Source organism: Crinia signifera, chromosome 2, assembly GCF_055691185.1.
Source record: "Crinia signifera chromosome 2, ASM5569118v1, whole genome shotgun sequence".
In the NCBI taxonomy this organism is placed as follows: Eukaryota; Metazoa; Chordata; class Amphibia; order Anura; family Myobatrachidae; genus Crinia; species Crinia signifera.
The window spans coordinates 108,495,710-108,519,457 of NC_139218.1; the positions used below are offsets into that span (position 1 = coordinate 108,495,710).

A 23,748-nucleotide genomic window follows, 5' to 3' on the forward strand; every position below is an offset into this window, starting at 1 on the left:
AGTGCTACTCCTGGATGTCACCAAGCAGTCACTTCCTGCCACAGTACTGATTTGCTCATCCCCCTTCTTCTTCTTGGATCCGCGGAGTCCCTAATCAAAATCTCTTTTACACTTATACAAGTGACTCGCGACTCTATCACCTCCAGCACTCGACCAGGTAACGATTTGACCTCACAGTAAATCCTGAAACATTTTTACCAAGCAATCCCCCAAAATGTCATGATAATACAATACATGATTATACACAGTGTTATGCCCATTATATACAGTTATTATGCCCATTATATACAGTTATATTTTTAACGATTACATTCATGTTATTTTATGACAAAAAAAAAAAAATTAAGATAATATACATCCCTCCAGCCAAACCCCACTTTTAAGTGCCTAAAACAAGATAGACCCAGAAATGGACACACTTTCAAAATCAGGTTAATGACTACAGGAGCCTCTATATAAACAGACTGAGGCTTTCAAAAAATGAGAAACAGTGCATATTGCCCATCCAACGATCCAGCGACGCTGGCAGACCTTACGGCGTGACCCTTCTTTGGGCACATAAGTGCTACTCCTGGATGTCATCAAGCAGTAACTTACTGCCACAGTACTGATTATTGAGTTGCTCATCCCCCTTCATCCTACAAGGCCTTGGATCCGAGGAGTCCCAAATCAAAATCACTTTTACACCTCTGCAAGAGACTCGCGACTCTATCACTTCCAGCACTCGACCAGGTCAGGATTTGACCTCACAGTAAATCCTGAAAGATTTTTATCAAGCAATCCCAAAAATGTCATGATTATACAGTACATGATTACATGTATACACAGTATTATTCCCGCTATATACAGTTATTATTCCCGTTATATACAGTTATATTTTTAACAATTACATTCATTATTATACAGTACATGATTATACATAGTATTATGCCCGCTATATACAGTTATTATTCCCGTTATATACAGTTATATTTTTAACAATTACATTCATTATTATATAGTACATGATTATACATAGTATTATGCCCGCTATATACAGTTATTATTCCCGATATATAGTTATATTTTTAATGATTACATTCATGTTATTTTATGACAAAACAAATATATGCGATAATTATAGCAAAGGACAGCTCTTGCTTTAAGAGCTGTCCTTTGCGGTGAGAGTCGCCGGGTAACAGCATTTCCCGGCGGCTCTCCCCTCCCTCCCACACCCGGCGCTGCTGCGCCGGGCTCTCCTCCTCCCTGCACCCGGAAGAGGATCAGTGCAGGGAGGAGGTCACAAGTCCAGGCAGCACAGCTCTGTGCTGCCCGGACACAGGTGAGGGGGCAATGCGGGGCGGCGGGGGACCGTGCTGGGCGGCGGGGGTCCGTGCGGAGCGGCAGTGGGTTCGCGTTAGAAGCCCATTGGCTTCTATGGGGCAACGCCAGATTTTTCAGGCGATGCCACCCGCCGCGGTAACCCAGCGGGGGATGCTTAGAGCATCCCGAAATGCGGTAAAAACCCAGATAACGGGGTTTTTACCTTAGACCAGTGGTTCCCAACCTGGGGTACTAGTACCCCTGGGGGTACTCTGCAGACCAGTTGGGGGTACTTGGAAATAATATTGGTAATGGCGGAAGAAGAAAAAGTCTCCCAATGACAAAAGAAGTCTACCATTGACATGGAAACAAGCCACGTTGTGTCATTTCCAGTTCTGCAGCGTCATCAGCGTCTCCTCGTGCTTTTGCCCAACCAGCAATTCACTGAGAGCCACCTGTGAACATCTGCCCCGCACTGACATGGGTGGAAGAAGCATTAATCCTACAGGCGTTAGCGGGAACTCTGGAGACAATACACAGTCAGTGGCCAGACAAAAACGGACCTGATTCCTGACCATATACTAGTTCACGGCTACTCCTTAATATTAGGACACACATACTGCTCACTTCCACTCATAAGTACTGTGGAAATTTCAAATTGAGAGGAGGGGTACTTACAAATGAAAAGCCTAATCAAGGGGGTACGGGAGAGAAAAAAGGTTGGGAACCACTGCCTTAGACAATCTCCCCCTGAGGCTTTCAAAAAATGAGAAACAGTGCATATTACGCATCCAACGATCCAGCGATGCTGGCCGACCTCACGGCATGATTCTTCTTCGGGCAGGTAAGTGCTACTCCTGGATGTCATCAAGCAGTCACTTCCTGCCACAGTACTGATTTGCTCATCCCCCTTCTTCTTCTTGGATCCGCGGAGTCCCAAATCAAAATCTCTTTTACACCTATACAAGTGACTCGCGACTCTATCACCTCCAGCACTCGACCATGTCACGATTTGACCTCACAGTAAATCCTGAAACATTTTTACCAAGCAATCCCCCAAAATGTCATGATAATACAATACATGATTATACACAGTGTTATGCCCATTATATACAGTTATTATGCCCATTATATACAGTTATATTTTTAAAGATTACATTCATGTTATTTTATGACCAAAAAAAAAATATTAAGATAATATACATCCCTCCAGCCAAACCCCACTTCTAAGTGCCTAAAACAAGATAGACCCAGAAATGGACACACTTTAAAAATCTGGTTAATGACTACAGGAGCCTCTATATAAACAGACTGAGGCTTTCAAAAAATGAGAAACAGTGTATATTGCCCATCCAATGATCCAGCGACGCTGGCAGACCTTACGGCGTGACCCTTCTTTGGGCACATAAGTGCTACTCCTGGATGTCATCAAGCAGTAACTTACTGCCACAGTACTGATTATTGAGTTGCTCATCCCCCTTCATCCTACCAGGCCTTGGATCCGCGGAGTCCCAAATCAAAATCACTTTTACACCTCTGCAAGTGACTCGCGACTCTATCACTTCCAGCACTCGACCAGGTCAGGATTTGACCTCACAGTAAATCCTGAAAGATTTTTATCAAGCAATCCCAAAAATGTCATGATTATACAGTACATGATTACATGTATACACAGTATTATGCACGCTATATACAGTTATTATTCCCGTTATATACAGTTATATTTTTAACAATTACATTCATTATTATACAGTACATGATTATACATAGTATTATGCCCGCTATATACAGTTATTATTCCCGTTATATACAGTTATATTTTTAACAATTACATTCATTATTATATAGTACATGATTATACATAGTATTATGCCCGCTATATACAGTTATTATTCCCGATATATAGTTATATTTTTAACGATTACATTCATGTTATTTTATGACAAAACAAATATATGCGATAATTATAGCAAAGGACAGCTCTTGCTTTAACAGCTGTCCTTTGCGGTGAGAGTCGCAGGGTCACAGCAGGTCCCGGCAGCTCTCCCCTCCCTCCCACACCCGGCGCTGCTGCGCCGGGCTCTCCTCCTCCCTGCACCCGGAAGAGGATCAGTGCAGGGAGGAGGTCACAAGTCCAGGCAGCACAGCTCTGTGCTGCCCGGACACAGGTGAGGGGGCAATGCGGGGCGGCGAGGGTCCGTGCTGGGCGGCGGGGGTCCGTGCGGGGCGGCAGTGGGTTCGCGTTAGAAGCCCATTGGCTTCTATGGGGCAACGCCAGATTTTTCAGGCGATGCCACCCGCCGCGGTAACCCAGCGGGGGATGCTTAGAGCATCCCGAAATGCGGTAAAAACCCAGATAACGGGGTTTTTACCTTAGACAATCTCCCCCTGAGGCTTTCAAAAAATGAGAAACAGTGCATATTACGCATCCAACGATCCAGCGATGCTGGCCGACCTCACGGCATGATTCTTCTTCGGGCAGGTAAGTGCTACTCCTGGATGTCATCAAGCAGTCACTTCCTGCCACAGTACTGATTTGCTCATCCCCCTTCTTCTTCTTGGATCCGCGGAGTCCCAAATCAAAATCTCTTTTACACCTATACAAGTGACTCGCGACTCTATCACCTCCAGCACTCGACCATGTCACGATTTGACCTCACAGTAAATCCTGAAACATTTTTACCAAGCAATCCCCCAAAATGTCATGATAATACAATACATGATTATACACAGTGTTATGCCCATTATATACAGTTATTATGCCCATTATATACAGTTATATTTTTAAAGATTACATTCATGTTATTTTATGACCAAAAAAAAAAAATTAAGATAATATACATCCCTCCAGCCAAACCCCACTTCTAAGTGCCTAAAACAAGATAGACCCAGAAATGGACACACTTTAAAAATCTGGTTAATGACTACAGGAGCCTCTATATAAACAGACTGAGGCTTTCAAAAAATGAGAAACAGTGTATATTGCCCATCCAATGATCCAGCGACGCTGGCAGACCTTACGGCGTGACCCTTCTTTGAGCACATAAGTGCTACTCCTGGATGTCATCAAGCAGTCACTTCCTGCCACAGTAATGATTTGCTCATCCCCCTTCTTCTTCTTGGATCCGCGGAGTCCCAAATCAAAATCTCTTTTACACCTATACAAGTGACTCGCGACTCTATCACCTCCAGCACTCGACCAGGTCACGATTTGACCTCACAGTAAATCCTGAAACATTTTTACCAAGCAATCCCCCAAAATGTCATGATAATACAATACATGATTATACACAGTGTTATGCCCATTATATACAGTTATTATGCCCATTATATACAGTTATATTTTTAAAGATTACATTCATGTTATTTTATGACCAAAAAAAAAAAATTAAGACAATATACATCCCTCCAGCCAAACCCCACTTCTAAGTGCCTAAAACAAGATAGACCCAGAAATGGACACACTTTAAAAATCTGGTTAATGACTACAGGAGCCTCTATATAAACAGACTGAGGCTTTCAAAAAATGAGAAACAGTGTATATTGCCCATCCAATGATCCAGCGACGCTGGCAGACCTTACGGCGTGACCCTTCTTTGGGCACATAAGTGCTACTCCTGGATGTCATCAAGCAGTAACTTACTGCCACAGTACTGATTATTGAGTTGCTCATCCCCCTTCATCCTACCAGGCCTTGGATCCGCGGAGTCCCAAATCAAAATCACTTTTACACCTCTGCAAGTGACTCGCGACTCTATCACTTCCAGCACTCGACCAGGTCAGGATTTGACCTCACAGTAAATCCTGAAAGATTTTTATCAAGCAATCCCAAAAATGTCATGATTATACAGTACATGATTACATGTATACACAGTATTATGCACGCTATATACAGTTATTATTCCCGTTATATACAGTTATATTTTTAACAATTACATTCATTATTATACAGTACATGATTATACATAGTATTATGCCCGCTATATACAGTTATTATTCCCGTTATATACAGTTATATTTTTAACAATTACATTCATTATTATATAGTACATGATTATACATAGTATTATGCCTGCTATATACAGTTATTATTCCCGATATATAGTTATATTTTTAACGATTACATTCATGTTATTTTATGACAAAACAATATATGCGATAATTATAGCAAAGGACAGCTCTTGCTTTAAGAGCTGTCCTTTGCGGTGAGAGTCGCAGGGTCACAGCAGGTCCCGGCACCTCTCCCCTCCCTCCCACACCCGGCGCTGTTGCGCCGGGCTCTCCTCCTCCCTGCACCCGGAAGAGGATCAGTGCAGGGAGGAGGTCACAAGTCCAGGCAGCACAGCTCTGTGCTGCCCGGACACAGGTGAGGGGGCAATGCGGGGCGGCGAGGGTCCGTGCTGGGCGGCGGGGGTCCGTGCGGGGTGGCAGTGGGTTTGCGTTAGAAGCCCATTGGTTCTATAGGGCATCGCCAGATTTTTCTGGCGATGCCACCCGCCGCGGTAACCCAGCGGGGGATGCTTAGAGCATCCCGAAATACTGTAAAAACCCCGATAACGGGGTTTTTACCGCATTTCCACCTTAGACAATCTCCCCCTGAGGCTTTCAAAAAATGAGAAACAGTGCATATTACGCATCCAACGATCCAGCGACGCTGGCAGACCTCACGGCATGATTCTTCTTCGGGCAGGTAAGTGCTACTCCTGGATGTCATCAAGCAGTCACTTCCTGCCACAGTACTGATTTGCTCATCCCCCTTCTTCTTCTTGGATCCGCGGAGTCCCAAATCAAAATCTCTTTTACACCTATACAAGTGACTCGCGACTCTATCACCTCCAGCACTCTACCAGGTCACGATTTGACCTCACAGTAAATCCTGAAACATTTTTACCAAGCAATCCCCCAAAATGTCATGATAATACAATACATGATTATACAAAGTGTTTTGCAAATTATATACAGTTATTATGCCCATTATATACAGTTATATTTTTAACGATTACATTCATGGTATTTTATGACAAAAAAAAAAAAATTAAGATAATATACATCCCTCCAGCCATACCCCACTTCTAAGTGCCTAAAACAAGATAGACCCAGAAATGGACACACTTTAAAAATCTGGTTAATGACTACAGGAGCCTCTATATAAACAGACTAAGGCTTTCAAAAATGAGAAACAGTGCATATTGCCCATCCAACGATCCAGCGACTCTGGCAGACCTTACGGCGTGACCCTTCTTTGGGCACATAAGTGCTACGCCTGGATGTCATCAAGCAGTAACTTACTGCCACAGTACTGATTATTGAGTTGCTCATCCCCCTTCATCCTACAAGGCCTTGGATCCATGGAGTCCCAAATCAAAATCACTTTTACACCTCTGCAAGTGACTCGCGACTCTATCACTTCCAGCACTCGACCAGGTCAGGATTTGACCTCACAGTAAATCCTGAAAGATTTTTATCAAGCAATCCCAAAAATGTCATAATTATACAGTACATGATTACATGTATACACAGTATTATGCCCGCTATATACAGTTATTATTCCCGTTATATACAGTTATATTTTTAACAATTACATTCATTATTATACAGTACATGATTATACATAGTATTATGCCCGCTATATACAGTTATTATTCCCGTTATATACAGTTATATTTTTAACAATTACATTCATTATTATATAGTACATGATTATACATAGTATTATGCCTGCTATATACAGTTATTATTCCTGATATATAGTTATATTTTTAACAATTACATTCATGTTATTTTATGACAAAACAAATATATGCGATAATTATAGCAAAGGAGAGCTCTTGCTTTAAGAGCTGTCCTTTGCGGTGAGAGTCGCCGGGTCACAGTAGTTCCCGGCGGCTCTCCCCTCCCTCCCACACCCGGCGCTGCTGCGCCGGGCTCTCCTCCTCCCTGCACCCGGAAGAGGATCAGTGCAGGGAGGAGGTCACAAGTCCAGGCAGCACAGCTCTGTGCTGCCTGGACACAGGTGAGGGGGCAATGCGGGGCGGCGGGGGTCCGTGCTGGGCGGCAGTGGGTTCGCGTTAGAAGCCCATTGGCTTCTATGGGGCATCGCCAGATTTTTCAGGCGATGCCACCCGCCGCGGTAACCCAGCGGGGGATGCTTAGAGCATCCCGAAATGCGGTAAAAACCCAGATAACGGGGTTTTTACCTTAGACAATCTCCCCCTGAGGCTTTCAAAAAATGAGAAACAGTGCATATTACGCATCCAACGATCCAGCGACGCTGGCAGACCTCACGGCATGATTCTTCTTCGGGCAGGTAAGTGCTACTCCTGGATGTCATCAAGCAGTCACTTCCTGCCACAGTACTGATTTGCTCATCCCCCTTCTTCTTCTTGGATCCGCGGAGTCCCAAATCAAAATCTCTTTTACACCTATACAAGTGACTCGCGACTCTATCACCTCCAGCACTCGACCAGGTCACGATTTGACCTCACAGTAAATCCTGAAACATTTTTACCAAGCAATCCCCCAAAATGTCATGATAATACAATACATGATTATACACAGTGTTTTGCCCATTATACACAGTTATTATGCCCATTATATACAGTTATAATTTTAACGATTACATTCATGTTATTTTATGACAAAAAAAAAAAATTAAGATAATATACATCCCTCCAGCCAAACCCCACTTCTAAGTGCCTAAAACAAGATAGACCCAGAAATGGACACACTTTAAAAATCTGGTTAATGACTACAGGAGCCTCTATATAAACAGACTAAGGCTTTCAAAAAATGAGAAACAGTGCATATTGCCCATCCAACGATCCAGCGACGCTGGCAGACCTTACGGCGTGACCCTTCTTTGGGCACATAAGTGCTACTCCTGGATGTCATCAAGCAGTAACTTACTGCCACAGTACTGATTATTGAGTTGCTCATCCCCCTTCATCCTACAAGGCCTTGGATCCGAGGAGTCCCAAATCAAAATCACTTTTACACCTCTGCAAGAGACTCGCGACTCTATCACTTCCAGCACTCGACCAGGTCAGGATTTGACCTCACAGTAAATCCTGAAAGATTTTTATCAAGCAATCCCAAAAATGTCATGATTATACAGTACATGATTACATGTATACACAGTATTATGCCCGCTATATACTAGTGATGAGCGGGTCCGGATCTCCGAGATCCGGATCCGCACGGACGTCCTGAATCCGAATCCGGATCCAGGACGTCCGCGGACTCCCGCGCAGGCCCGGAGCCGAAATCGAGGCCCGACGTCACATTGGTGACGTCGGATTCTCGCGAGATCCGGATTACATAAAAGCCGGGACCCGCCGCCGCCATCTTCATTCTGTGGGGCAACGCAGAGCAGGCAGCAGTGCTGCCAGAGAGGGGGGTTTTATTTATTGCTCCGTGAGGGGGGTTTGCTGGAGCGTTGTGTGTGTCACTGTGCTGCTTGCTGCTAAAGAGCTGTAAGTACAGAGGGGGTTTAATCATTTTTATTGTGCTGCTGGAGAGTGATTTTTTTTCTATATTGCTGTAGCCTGCTCATCTGTAATTTGTGTCACTGCTGCTGCTACAGAATACTACAGACAGAGGGGGGTTTATTGTACTGCCGCAGAGGGGGTTTTCTTTCTATATTGCTATAGCCTGCTCATCTCTAATTGTGTCACTGCTGCTGCTAGCCTGCTACAGAATACTACAGACAGAGGGGGGTTTAATAATTTTTATTGTGCTGCCAGAGAGGGTTTTTGTGCTGCCTGGCTACCTGTTATATGGTTGTAAACACCTACCAGGCAGTCACCTCTGTTGTTGCCAGTGCCACTACCTTGTACCTACCTCTCAGAGTATATAAAAAAAAATAAAAAAAAAATTAAAAATATATAAAAATATAAAAAAAAATAATTAAGTTGTTGTTGTTGCTGACACCACTGGCTGCCGTTAGATATCGCAGACTCAGTAATTAAATTTTTAACTGTGGTTTGCTGACGCCACTTGTTGTGTTACCTACCAGTGTATCCACTTTTGTATCTTGCTGCTGTTGTCACTGGCTAGTGACAACAACCAGCTGATATCTGGGTATCCAGTTTGCTGCCACCGCTGCCGTTACATATATCGCAGTAAATAACTCCGGTTTGCTGATGCCACTTGTTGTGTTACCTACCAGTGTATCCACAAAATAAATATTGTATCTTGCTGCTGTTGTCACTGGCTAGTGACAACCAGCTGATATCTGGGTATCCAGTTTGCTGCCACCGCTGCCGTTACATATATCGCAGTAAATAACTCCGGTTTGCTGACGCCACTTGTTGTGTTACCTACCAGTGTAACTATCCACAAAATAAATATTGTATCTTGCTGCTGTTGTCACTGGCTAGTGACAACCAGCTGATATCTGGGTATCCAGTTTGCTGCCACCGCTGCCGTTACATATATCGCAGTAAATAACTCCGGTTTGCTGACGCCACTTGTTGTGTTACCTACCAGTGTAACTATCCACAAAATAAATATTGTATCTTGCTGCTGTTGTCACTGGCTAGTGACAACCAGCTGATATCTGGGTATCCAGTTTGCTGCCACTGCTGCCGTTACATATATCGCAGTAAATAACTCCGGTTTGCTGACGCCACTTGTTGTGTTACCTACCAGTGTAACTATCCACAAAATAAATATTGTATCTTGCTGCTGTTGTCACTGGCTAGTGACAACAACCAGCTGATATCTGGGTATCCAGTTTGCTGCCACTGCTGCCGTTACATATATCGCAGTAAATAACTCCGGTTTGCTGACGCCACTTGTTGTGTTACCTACCAGTGTATCCACTTTTGTATCTTGCTGCTGTTGTCACTGGCTAGTGACAACAACCAGCTGATATCTGGGTATCCAGTTTGCTGCCACTGCTGCCGTTACATATATCGCAGTAAATAACTCCGGTTTGCTGACGCCACTTGTTGTGTTACCTACCAGTGTAACTATCCACAAAATAAATATTGTATCTTGCTGCTGTTGTCACTGGCTAGTGACAACAACCAGCTGATATCTGGGTATCCAGTTTGCTGCCACCGCTGCCGTTACATATATCGCAGTAAATAACTCCGGTTTGCTGACGCCACCTGTTGTGTTACCTACCAGTGTAACTATCCACAAAATAAATATTGTATCTTGCTGCTGTTGTCACTGGCTAGTGACAACAACCAGCTGATATCTGGGTATCCAGTTTGCTGCCACTGCTGCCGTTACATATATCGCAGTAAATAACTCCGGTTTGCTGACGCCACTTGTTGTGTTACCTACCAGTGTAACTATCCACAAAATAAATATTGTATCTTGCTGCTGTTGTCACTGGCTAGTGACAACAACCAGCTGATATCTGGGTATCCAGTTTGCTGCCACCGCTGCCGTTACATATATCGCAGTAAATAACTCCGGTTTGCTGACGCCACCTGTTGTGTTACCTACCAGTGTAACTATCCACAAAATAAATATTGTATCTTGCTGCTGTTGTCACTGGCTAGTGACAACAACCAGCTGATATCTGGGTATCCAGTTTGCTGCCACTGCTGCCGTTACATATATCGCAGTAAATAACTCCGGTTTGCTGACGCCACTTGTTGTGTTACCTACCAGTGTATCCACTTTTGTATCTTGCTGCTGTTGTCACTGGCTAGTGACAACAACCAGCTGATATCTGGGTATCCAGTTTGCTGCCACTGCTGCCGTTACATATATCGCAGTAAATAACTCCGGTTTGCTGACGCCACTTGTTGTGTTACCTACCAGTGTAACTATCCACAAAATAAATATTGTATCTTGCTGCTGTTGTCACTGGCTAGTGACAACAACCAGCTGATATCTGGGTATCCAGTTTGCTGCCACTGCTGCCGTTACATATATCGCAGTAAATAACTCCGGTTTGCTGACGCCACTTGTTGTGTTACCTACCAGTGTAACTATCCACAAAATAAATATTGTATCTTGCTGCTGTTGTCACTGGCTAGTGACAACCAGCTGATATCTGGGTATCCAGTTTGCTGCCACTGCTGCCGTTACATATATCGCAGTAAATAACTCCGGTTTGCTGACGCCACTTGTTGTGTTACCTACCAGTGTAACTATCCACAAAATAAATATTGTATCTTGCTGCTGTTGTCACTGGCTAGTGACAACAACCAGCTGATATCTGGGTATCCAGTTTGCTGCCACTGCTGCCGTTACATATATCGCAGTAAATAACTCCGGTTTGCTGACGCCACTTGTTGTGTTACCTACCAGTGTATCCACTTTTGTATCTTGCTGCTGTTGTCACTGGCTAGTGACAACAACCAGCTGATATCTGGGTATCCAGTTTGCTGCCACTGCTGCCGTTACATATATCGCAGTAAATAACTCCGGTTTGCTGACGCCACTTGTTGTGTTACCTACCAGTGTAACTATCCACAAAATAAATATTGTATCTTGCTGCTGTTGTCACTGGCTAGTGACAACAACCAGCTGATATCTCGGTATCCAGTTTGCTGCCACCGCTGCCTACCGTTAGATATCGCAGTACATAACTCTGGTTTGCTGACGCCACTTGTTGTGTTACTGATATATATCCACTTTTGTATCTTGCTGCTGTTGTCACTGGATAGTGACAACAACCAGCTGATATCTCGGTATCCAGTTTGCTGACACCGCTGCCTACCGTTAGATATCCAAAATATGGAGGATAAAAAAAAAGGAAAAGATGAGGAGCCACTTCGTCATGCTTCTGAAGCTGATGCCACTAGTCATCATGACATAGGCGATGAAATGCCATCGACGTCGTCTGCCAAGGCCGATGCCCAGTGTCAAAGTAGAGGGCATGTAAAATCCAAAAAGCCAAAGTTGAGTAAAAGGCCCTTAAAAAGAAAAAGCAAATCATTGGAGGAGAAACTTAAAGTTGCCAGTGTGCCATTTACAACGCGGAGTGGCAAGGAACGGCTACGGCCATGGCCTATGTTCATGACTAGTGGCTCAGCTTCACAAGATGATCAAAGTCCTCCTCCTCCTCCTCCTCCTCCTCCTTCTCCCACTTTAAAATTTAAGAGATTTAAGGTGTCACCAACAAAAATCCAGCAAACAACTCTGCCTTCCAAAGAAGACATGGTATCACAAATCCCAGTGGAGAGTCCAAGGGTGTTGGTGGTTGCGATGCCTGACCTTCCCATCACTGTACGGGAAGAGGATGCTCCTTTCAGCATTCGCAGCACACCCTCTGCATGTGCTGGAAGGATCACAGACAGTGCAGTTGCAGATGTCGATAATGAAGGTGTCAGTGTTGTACACCAGGAGGAGGATATTGATGAAGCTGGTGCTGAGGGAGAAATTGACGAGGAGGACGATGCTGATGCGGTTTGCTTAAATGAGGCACCGGGCAAGACAGTTGTTGTCCGTGAGATCCCAAAGGGCATCACCATGCCTGGACAGAAGACCAATAAATCCACCTCTTTGGTCTGGAATTATTTTTATCCCAAACCGTCCAACAATTGTTTTGCCATATGTAGCTTATGCAAAGCTCAAATAAGCAGGGGTAAGGACGTTTCCCACCTAGGGACATCCTCCCTTCTACGTCACTTGAAGAGCATTCATAAGTTGCTGTTTAGTTCAGAAACTGTGGCTAAGAATGTACACAGTCCAGGGACAACTAAATCCCTTTGTCCTGTTGTGTCCACGTGCCCAACTACACCGCAAAGTCCCTCCTCGTCAATTTCTTCCTCAATGAGGATTGGGAGTAGTCCTATAGGCCATGTTACTTGCCTGACTGACTCCTCTCCTATCCGGGATTCTTCTGGAGGATCCTGCATTGCTACGCCTCCTACTGCTGCCGCTGCTGCTGTTGCTGCTGGGAGTCATTCATCATCCCGGAGGGGAAGTCGGAACACTTCTTTCACTAAGCAATTGACTGTCCAACAGTCCTTTGCCATGAAGATGAAGTATGACAGCAGTCATCCAATGGCAAAGCGGGTAACTGAGGCCTTAGCAGATCTGATTGTATTAGATGTGCTTCCGGTGTCCATAACTGCTGGAGTAGGATTTAGACGATTGATGGACTTAGTGTGTCCCCGTTACAAAATACCGTCAAGATTCCACTTCGCTAGACAGGCGATACCGAAGCTGTACAGTAAAGTGCATAAAAGTGTTCTCAGTGCCCTGAAAAATGCGGTCATACCCACTGTCCACTTAACAACGGACATGTGGACAAGTGGAAAAGGGCAGACTAGGGATTACATGACCGTGACAGCCCACTGGGTAGATGAATCACCTTGTCCAGCAGCAACAACAGCAGCAGCACCAGTAGTAGGACCTGGGAAATGCCAGCTCCTTCCTAGGCAGGCTACGTTGTGTGTAACCGCTTTCCGTAAGAGGCACACCGCCGATAACCTCTTACAGAAACTGAGGGTAATCATTGGGCAATGGCTTACCCCTCTTAGACTCTCCTGGGGATTTGTGGTGTCAGACAATGCCTGCAATATCGTGCGGGCATTAAAGCAGGGCAAATTCCAGCATGTGCCCTGTTTTGCTCACACGATAAATTTGGTGGTCCAGAGTTTTCTAAGAGACAACAGAGCTGTGCAGGGGACTCTTTCGGTGGCCCGAAAAATTTGTGGCCACTTTCGTCATTCGGCGGCTGCATGCCAAAGACTGGAGCAGCAGCAAACACTGTTGAACCTGCCCCTCCATCAGCTGAAGCAAGAGGTCGTAACGCGGTGGAACTCAACCCTCTATATGCTTCAGAGGATGGAGGAGCAGCAAAGGGCCATTCAAGCCTATACATCCACCTATGACATAGGCAAAGGAGGGGGTATGCACCTGACTCAAGCACAGTGGAGAATGATTTCAGTGTTGTGCAAGATTCTCCAACCCTTCGAACTTGCCACACGTGAAGTCAGTTCAGACACTGCCAGCTTGAGTCAGGTCATTCCCCTCATCAGGCTTTTGCAGAAACAGTTGGAGAAAGTGAAGGAGGAGCTGAGACGGAGCGAGTCCTCTAAGCATGTGGGACTTGTGGATGAAGTCCTTCATACGCTTTGCCAGGATTCGAGGGTGGTACAAATTTTGAAATCAGAGGAGTACATTTTGGCCACCGTGCTCGATCCTCGGTTTAAAGCCTACGTGGTGTCACTCTTTCCGGCGGACACAAGCCTGCAGAAGTGCAAAGAACTGCTGGTTAGAAAACTGTCATCTTCTGAAGTGGAAAGTGACTCAGCAGCACCTTCTCCTTCATTTTCTCCAGCAACTGGTTCTGCAAGGAAACAACTGCGATTTCCTAAACCCCCCGCTGGTGGTGATAAAGGACCAAGTTTGGACATTTGGTCTGGGCTGAAGGACCTTCCAACAATTTTTGACATGTCTACTTCCACTGCCTATGATGCTATCACCATTGACAGAATGGTGGAGGATTATATGGGTGACAGCACCCAAGTAGGCATGTCAGAGAGTCCTTACCAGTACTGGCAGAAAAAAAAGGAAATTTGGAAGCCCCTGTACAAACTGGCTCTATATTACCTCAGTTGCCCTTCCTCCAGTGTGTACTCCGAAAGAGTTTTTAGTGCAGCTGGGAACCTTGTCAGCAATAAGCGTAGGAGGTTGCTTCCAAAAAATGTGGAGAAGATGATGTTCATAAAAATGAATTATCAATTCTACGAGAAAGACCAGCGTCCACAAAGTACACAGGAACCTGTGGTGGTGGATTCCAGCGGGGACGAATTAATACTCTGTGAGGGTGAGGAAGAACAAGATACTGATGGTGGTGAGGAATCGCTGGATGAGGATGAGGACGACCTTTTGCCTCTGTAGAGCCAGTTTGTGCAGGGACATATTAAATGGCAGCTTGTGATGTGGGGGCCCAAACGAACCAAACATTTCAGCCACAGTCGTGTGGCAGACCCTGTGGCTGAAATGATTGGTTTGTTAAAGTGTGCGTGTCCTGTTTATACAACATAAGGGTGGGTGGGAGGGCCCAAGGACAATTCCATCTTGCACCTCTTTTTTGTCTTTTGAATAATGTGCTCTTTGGGGCCTAGTTTGGGTGGGAGTGCCGTAGGACAATTCCATCTTGCACCTCTTTTTTGTCTTTTGAATAATGTGCTCTTTGGGGCCTAGTTTGGGTTGGAGTGCCGTAGGACAATTCCATCTTGCACCTCTTTTTTGTCTTTTGAATAATGTGCTCTTTGGGGCCTAGTTTGGGTGGGAGTGCCGTAGGACAATTCCATCTTGCACCTCTTTTTTGTCTTTTGAATAATGTGCTCTTTGGGGCCTAGTTTGGGTGGGAGTGCCCTTGGACACTTCCATCTTGCACCTCTTTTTTATCTTTTGAATAATGTGCTCTTTGGGGCCTAGTTTGGGTGGGAGTGCCGTAGGACAATTCCATCTTGCACCTCTTTTTTGTCTTTTGAATAATGTGCTCTTTGGGGCCTAGTTTGGGTGGGAGTGCCCTTGGACACTTCCATCTTGCACCTCTTTTTTGTCTTTTGAATAATGTGCTCTTTGGGGCCTAGTTTGGGTGGGAGTGCCCTTGGACACTTCCATCTTGCACCTCTTTTTTGTCTTTTGAATAATGTGCTCTTTGGGGCCTAGTTTGGGTGGGAGTGCCGTAGGACAATTCCATCTTGCACCTCTTTTTTGTCTTTTGAATGATGTGCTCTTTGGGGCCTAGTTTGGGTGGGAGGGCCCTTGGACAATTCCATCTTGCACCTCTTTTTTTCTTTTGAATAATGTGCTCTTTGGGGCCTAGTTTTTCTATCTGCCACTGCAGTGCCACTCCTAGATGGGCCACGTGTTTGTGCCGCCCATTTGTCTTGCTTATCATAGTCATCCAGCTACCTCGGTGCAACATTTTGGCCTAAAAACAATATTGTGAGGTGTGAGGTCTTCAGAATAGACTGTAAATGAGTGGAGAAGAAAGCTGATGGGGTTAATAATAGCATAGGAGCAAAAAAACACCTAAATTATGCAATGTTAACCATTTTTATGCTTTTTTCAAAAAAATCAGAACCCAAAACCCAAAACCTTTAGGGCAGGCATGGCCAAAGTCCGGCCCGCGGGCCAATCGCGGCCCGTTGTGTCATTTTAAGTGGCCCGCCCCGCAGGCTCAGCATCCAGCCGGAAGCAGGCTGGATGCTCAGTGCGCACTGCGCACAACGCGGGACTGAAGTTGGGAGAAGGGGAGTGACTGAGCGTGGCGTGCGCAGTACCTTGTGCACGGCTGTACACCCTGTCGGCAGCCGCTGTAAGTATAGTGTCCGTCCCCCGCCCGCGCTCAGCTTCATCTCTCCTCCTGCGGGCAACTTTTTCTGTATGCGCTGAATGCCGGGAGGGAGGGGAGGGGGAGGAATGGCAGCATGCAGAGGAGGGTGACGCTGTGAGCCGGCATGTCTCCTCTCCAGTATGAAGGGGAGGGAGAGATGGCAGCAGCGCTGCTACTGCGCACCCATCTCTTTGCTTGCAAGTCCAATATAGCTGTGTACATGGGGGTTAGCAGGGCTGAATTAAGGGGAACCCTGTCCTCCAATCTGCAGCGCTGCTCTCCCTCCCTTCTCCCTTCTGCACACAGGCTGTGCAGGAGGTGGGATCTTCCCAGTCCAGTGAGGCTCTCTACTGTAGTGCTGGCTGCAAGTAAGGCAGCCTGCACTTTTTATGCACTCTCCTGGTCATATTTAATATATATATAAAATATGTTGTGATGATACAGACAGCGGCAATTAGCGGGAATACCTTGAGAAAGGGGTTGCTTCTGACCCTGAAAACGTTGGTTATGTTTCATCAACAAAGATATTTATTTTACAAATTCCCGCTGAGTGCCGCTGTCTGTATCATCACCGCATATTATCTTTACCTCACCGGTAGGCTGAATTACAACATGTGTGTGTGTGTATATATAATGGATGGAGGGTATGGCACTTGCAGACATAAAATGACACTTGCAAGCAGGTAGTCAGCAGCCTACCTGCTTGCAAGTGTCATTTATGTCTGCGAGTGCCATACCCTCCATCCATCCTACACTATCCATTAGTAAGGGCACCCAGCACAGCATCCCAGCGTTTTAGCCAGTGGTTTGAATATATATATATGAATTTTCTAATCTCAGTCAGTGATTCAAGGAGTCTGAAAAACCTGTTGAGTTGTCTGTTATGTTAGACTCCTCACATCATTTTGTGCCTCCACAATGCTGCCGTGTATGCGCTGTCTGCTGACCACACATGTGACGTGATGACCTTCTGCAGTAACTTACTGGGGTCCTGTCATTATTTTTATTGTCTGATGGGGTCCCAGAGTAAAATAGTTTGAGAACCCCTGAACTAAACATTTGAACTATGGAATTGGGAGCTGATTTTGAATAATTTTTGTAAAGTAGGGGCCCCACTGCACTTCTTTACCTGGGAGCAGGCTGGGGGAAATACACTGAATGGGGGCAGAGTGGGGACATACAGAGAAGGTGGGAGCAGGCTGGGGGAAATACATTAAATGTGGGCAGAGTGGGGGGTAGGCTGGGTGACATACAGTGAAGGGGAATTAGAATCACTCCTATAGTGGCTTCACAGCGCTACATTCCTACTGTGATATAAAAAAAAAACAATTTTTTATTTCAGCAGACCTGTGACCGCACTCTCGCTGTGTGACTCTTGTGTGAAACTTTCCTGCACATTTCTAAAATGGCGACGCTAATGAAAAAAAGGAAAGTTGACTGCGAGGGCCGACGCTTCCAGGACAAGTGGAAATTGCAGTATTTTTTCACTGAAATACGAAACAACTGTGTCTGCCTAATTTGCCAAGAGAGTGTGGCTGTTTTCAAGGAGTTCAATATCAAGAGGCACTACCAGACAAAACATCCCAACTATGACCAGCTAACTGGGAAAAAGCGCAGTGAAAAATTGAAGCAACTGGAAGCTGATTTAAGGACACAGCAGTGCTTTTTCACAAGAGCCCGTGAGTCAAATGAAAATGCCACAAAGGCGAGCTACGAGGTGGCAACTCTGATTGCCAAGCACTGCAAACCTTTTACTGAGGGTGAATTTATCAAAGACTGCATGATGAAAATAGTGGAGAACATTTGTCCTGAGAAGAAGCAAGAGTTTGCCAATGTTTGCCTGGCTCGTAACACTATAGTACGGAGAATTGAAGATGTTTCATCTGATATTAAGAGACAGTTAGAGTCAAAAGGAGTGGAGTTTGAGTTTTTTTCATTAGCCTGTGACGAAAGCACAGATGCATCTGACACCGCTCAGTTACTGATTTTTTTGAGAGGAGTGGACAGTGAAATGAATGTGAGTGAAGAGCTACTTGACCTGCAGAGCCTTAAGGACCAAACAAGAGGAACAGATTTATTTGCTTCTGTTTGTTCTGCCGTAGATGACATGAAACTACCGTGGAATAAAGTCACTGGGATTACTACGGATGGTGCACCTGCCATGGCTGGCGAGCGAAGTGGATTATCAACCTTAGTCTGTAACAAAGTCAGCGAAGAAGGTGGAAAAGCTATAAAACTCCACTGTATTATTCACCAACAAGTTCTCTGTGCCAAACATCTGAAATATGATCATGTTATGAAACCGGTGATAAAGACTATTAATTATATTCGCTCCAGAGCCCTGTGCCACCGCCAGTTTCAACAGTTTCTACTCGACATCCAGGCTGAATACGGAGATGTTGTATATCACAACGATGTAAGATGGCTCAGTCGGGGGTCTGCCCTGCAGCGCTTCTACTCTCTTAGGAAAGAAATCGGACAATTCTTGTCAAATAAGGGACAGACGATGCCAGAACTATCTGATCCTGTTTGGCTGGCTGATTTTGGATTTTTAGTTGACATAACACAACATCTGAATGTACTGAACACAAACCTTCAGGGGCAAAATGCAGTGGTAAGCCAACTGTATTCGCACATCAAAGCTTTTGGTACCAAGCTGCAACTTTTCCAAGGACACCTGTCAAAAATGCCGCCCAATACCACACATTTCCCATCACTGCAGGAAATAATGACAAGTTTTCCAGAGAAAAACATCAGTGAGCAAATGAGGAGGTATGCAGCAGACATCTTATCTATGGCTGAGGAATTTAAAAAACGCTTTCAGGATTTTGCAGCAATTGAAGAGGAGATCGCACTTTTTTCCTCTCCTTTCTCTGTAGTTCCTGATGACGCTCCAGACCACCTGCAGCTGGAGCTCATTGAGTTGCAGTGTGATGCAGAGAGTCGCAGTCGGTACCAACAGCTCCCTCTTGTCAGCTTTTACCGCCAGCTGGATAAAGGCAGGTTCCAAGAGACTCGAATATTTGCCAAGAAAATGCTGAGCTTGTTTGGCTCGACATACTTGTGTGAGAAGACATTCTCGGTTATGAACCACAACAAAAGCCATGTGAGGTCAAGACTAAGTGACTCTCACCTGCGTGACATCTTGCGTATCAAAACCACGGTCTTTGAGCCAGACCTGTCCTATTTACTGCAGTCAAGATCTCAGTTTCACCCTTCACATTAGAGCAGGTAAGACAAGTTATTTTAGTCTTCTGATGTGAATCATGGTTCAGGCTGAATGGTCGGCCCCCACACATTTTCACCTCACCAAATCGGCCCTCTATGCAAAAAGTTTGGACACCCCTGCTTTAGGGGGTGTTTTGGCAAAACCCATTAGAACCCAAAACCTGAAGGTAATCAGAACCCAAAACCCAAAACCCAAAACGCGAAAAAGTGTCCGGTGCACATCTCTACTATATACAGTTATTATTATCGTTATATACAGTTATATTTTTAACAATTACATTCATTATTATACAGTACATGATTATACATAGTATTATGCCCGCTATATACAGTTATTATTCCCGTTATATACAGTTATATTTTTAACAATTACATTCATTATTATATAGTACATGATTATACATAGTATTATGCCCGCTATATACAGTTATTATTCCCGATATATAGTTATATTTTTAACGATTACATTCATGTTATTTTATGACAAAACAAATATATGCAATAATTATAGCAAAGGACAGCTCTTGCTTTAAGAGCTGTCCTTTGCGGTGAGAGTCGCCGGGTAACAGCAGTTCCCGGCGGCTCTCCCCTCCCTCCCACACCCGGCGCTGCTGCGCCGGGCTCTCCTCCTCCCTGCACCCGGAAGAGGATCAGTGCAGGGAGGAGGTCACAAGTCCAGGCAGCACAGCTCTGTGCTGCCCGGACACAGGTGAGGGGGCAATGCGGGGCGGCGGGGGTCCGTGCTGGGCGGCGGGGGTCCGTGCGGGGCGGCAGTGGGTTCGCGTTAGAAGCCCATTGGCTTCTATGGGGCAACGCCAGATTTTTCAGGCGATGCCACCCGCCGCGGTAACCCAGCGGGGGATGCTTAGAGCATCCCGAAATGCGGTAAAAACCCAGATAACGGGGTTTTTACCTTAGACAATCTCACCCTGAGGCTTTCAAAAAATGAGAAACAGTGCATATTACGCATCCAACGATCCAGCGATGCTGGCCGACCTCACGGCATGATTCTTCTTCGGGCAGGTAAGTGCTACTCCTGGATGTCATCAAGCAGTCACTTCCTGCCACAGTACTGATTTGCTCATCCCCCTTCTTCTTCTTGGATCCGCGGAGTCCAAAATCAAAATTTCTTTTACACCTATACAAGTTACTCGCGACTCTATCACCTCCAGCACTCGACCAGGTCACGATTTGACCTCACAGTAAATCCTGAAACATTTTTACCAAGCAATCCCCCAAAATGTCATGATAATACAATACATGATTATACACAGTGTTATGCCCATTATATACAGTTATTATGCCCATTATATACAGTTATATTTTTAAAGATTACATTCATGTTATTTTATGACCAAAAAAAAAATTAAGATAATATACATCCCTCCAGCCAAACCCCACTTCTAAGTGCCTAAAACAAGATAGACCCAGAAATGGACACACTTTAAAAATCTGGTTAATGACAACAGGAGCCTCTATATAAACAGACTGAGGCTTTCAAAAAATGAGAAACAGTGTATATTGCCCATCCAATGATCCAGCGACGCTGGCAGACCTTACGGCGTGACCCTTCTTTGGGCACATAAGTGCTACTCCTGGATGTCATCAAGCAGTAACTTACTGCCACAGTACTGCTTATTGAGTTGATCATCCCCCTTCATCCTACCAGGCCTTGGATCCGCGGAGTCCCAAATCAAAATCACTTTTACACCTCTGCAAGTGACTCGCGACTCTATCACTTCCAGCACTCGACCAGGTCAGGATTTGACCTCACAGTAAATCCTGAAAGATTTTTATCAAGCAATCCCAAAAATGTCATGATTATACAGTACATGATTACATGTATACACAGTATTATGCCCGCTATATACAGTTATTATTCCCGTTATATACAGTTATATTTTTAACAATTACATTCATTATTATACAGTACATGATTATACATAGCATTATGCCTGCTATATACAGTTATTATTCCCATTATATACAGTTATATTTTTAACAGTTACATTCATTATTATATAGTACATGATTATACATAGTATTATGCCCGCTATATACAGTTATTATTCCCGATATATAGTTATATTTTTAACGATTACATTCATGTTATTTTATGACAAAACAAATATATGCGATAATTATAGCAAAGGACAGTGTAACCACCTTTTCACCTGCAGGTATGTGGCTACCACATAAATAATACTGATATTATACTTATTTCCTTTAAGGCTCTAAACGAACAGAGGTACAACCGTATTTATAAAAAGGTAAGTTTACTTTCTTAAAGCAATAAGCATAACTTTACAGTGAAAACATTTAAAATTCACTAAATAACTTTTACATAACATACGGCTTCAATTAATGACTTCAACATTAGAACAAGCAGAATATGACTTTACACAGTAACCTTGCATGACATATATATTCAATTAATAACTACACTCTCTATATTTCCTATACATATATTAATGCATGCAGTTACACAAAAAGTTACCATGCGCTGGCCAGCATAACAATCACTACATATAAATACACTTGTTGGCGCGCGTTGGGGCCCTTGGACTACTGAAGGTGTGAATGGATTAGTAAGCAACCTGTCTAAATATAAGTCTCTCTGCTGGCCTTCACTAGGTGTTCCTAGCACTGTAGAAGTCTATGTCTCTGTCCCTTTGATGTGTGATATTAATCACACAAAGTATTTAAACCACTGAGTTTAGTTACAATAGCCTAGCTTTCCCTTAGATGATTGAAACTTTCTATGCTTTCCTATAATCGTTTGGCTGTAAGCCCAGGGGGCAATTGCTACATAGTCTCCTGTCCTGTGCAGTAGGAAGCTATTAGGCTATTTCTATTACAGCTCGCTGTCTTTAAGTGGAGCCGATATAAGTGTCCGGGGATCCTATGGTGTTAGAGTGCATAAGCAACATTAGCTCACCCGATCTGGCAGCTGTTATAGGGATGATGCCCGTAAGTCTCTTTCTTGCTTGGCTTTAAGCCTGAAGGTGCCTCCTCCCGTCTCCCGCAGGTAGTACCTGGGTGTAGAGGGGCACAGGCTTTAATGCTGGGCGGTAGGTGGGGAAGCAGTATGTGCCTGCTGGGCAACAGGGCCTCCCTGGCAGGTGGGCTGCGGCTTCACCCTCAGCAGGTTACCTTCCCCACGCCTCCTCCCGTCTCCCGCAGGCAGCGCTGCTAGTGAGGCAGGCGGAGCCCGGGTGTAGAGGGGCGTGGATGGGGCGTCTCACTCTCCTGGCGTCTCAGCTGGTTTGTGGGCGGCTGCAAAGAGGCGGCTCCCTTCCCCTCTTGTCGGCGCCTCTCCTCCTAACTTGTGCGGCGCTGCTGGCAGTGGGCGGCGTCTTCGGATGGACGGCGGCGCTTCCCTCTTGCGGCTGGTGAACTAGTGAGCGGCTCCTCTCCTCGCTTGTCAGCACCTCTCCTCCCATCTCCCGCTGGTGACTGCCTATGTCACCAGGGTGTAGAGGGGGCGTGACAGGGGCAGAGCTTCCCTAGTGCTAAGCGGCGGCTTCTGGCTTCAAACAGCGGTATTTGGGAACAGCTGGTCGGTGGGCGGTGAGCAGCTCCTTCCCCAACTGGACAGAGCCTTCTGTGATGGGCGTTAGAGGGACGTCCTTCGGCTTCTCCCCGGCAGCAGCGTCTCTGAGGGGCAGCCTCCTGCAGCACCCTGTCAGCGGCTCCTTCAGCGGCTTTCCTTCCAGAGAAGCTTGAAGGCACCCCTTCTGGCTTCTCTTCTCCTTCCCCCCCCCCCCCCGTGCCTGGCCGCTTGTCTACAGCTCAGATGCTTACAGCTCCGGCTGGCCAGGCACAGGGGGGAGCACTGGGGAGAGGTGTATCCAGATCTCCCTCCGTGCTGTATTGACAGCCCTTTTATACTCCTTCAGCAGGGTCAGCTGACCTGTCCCTGAGGCCAGCTGAGCGGGAAAATCAACTGG

At 45.2% G+C, this 23,748-nt stretch overlaps 1 pseudogene; it reads left to right on the forward strand.

The window, feature by feature from the left end:
- The first annotated feature begins 17,975 nt into the window (after positions 1-17,975).
- Positions 17,976-19,796, forward strand: LOC146058426 (general transcription factor II-I repeat domain-containing protein 2 pseudogene; annotated as a pseudogene).
- Positions 19,797-23,748: the final 3,952 nt, after the last annotated feature.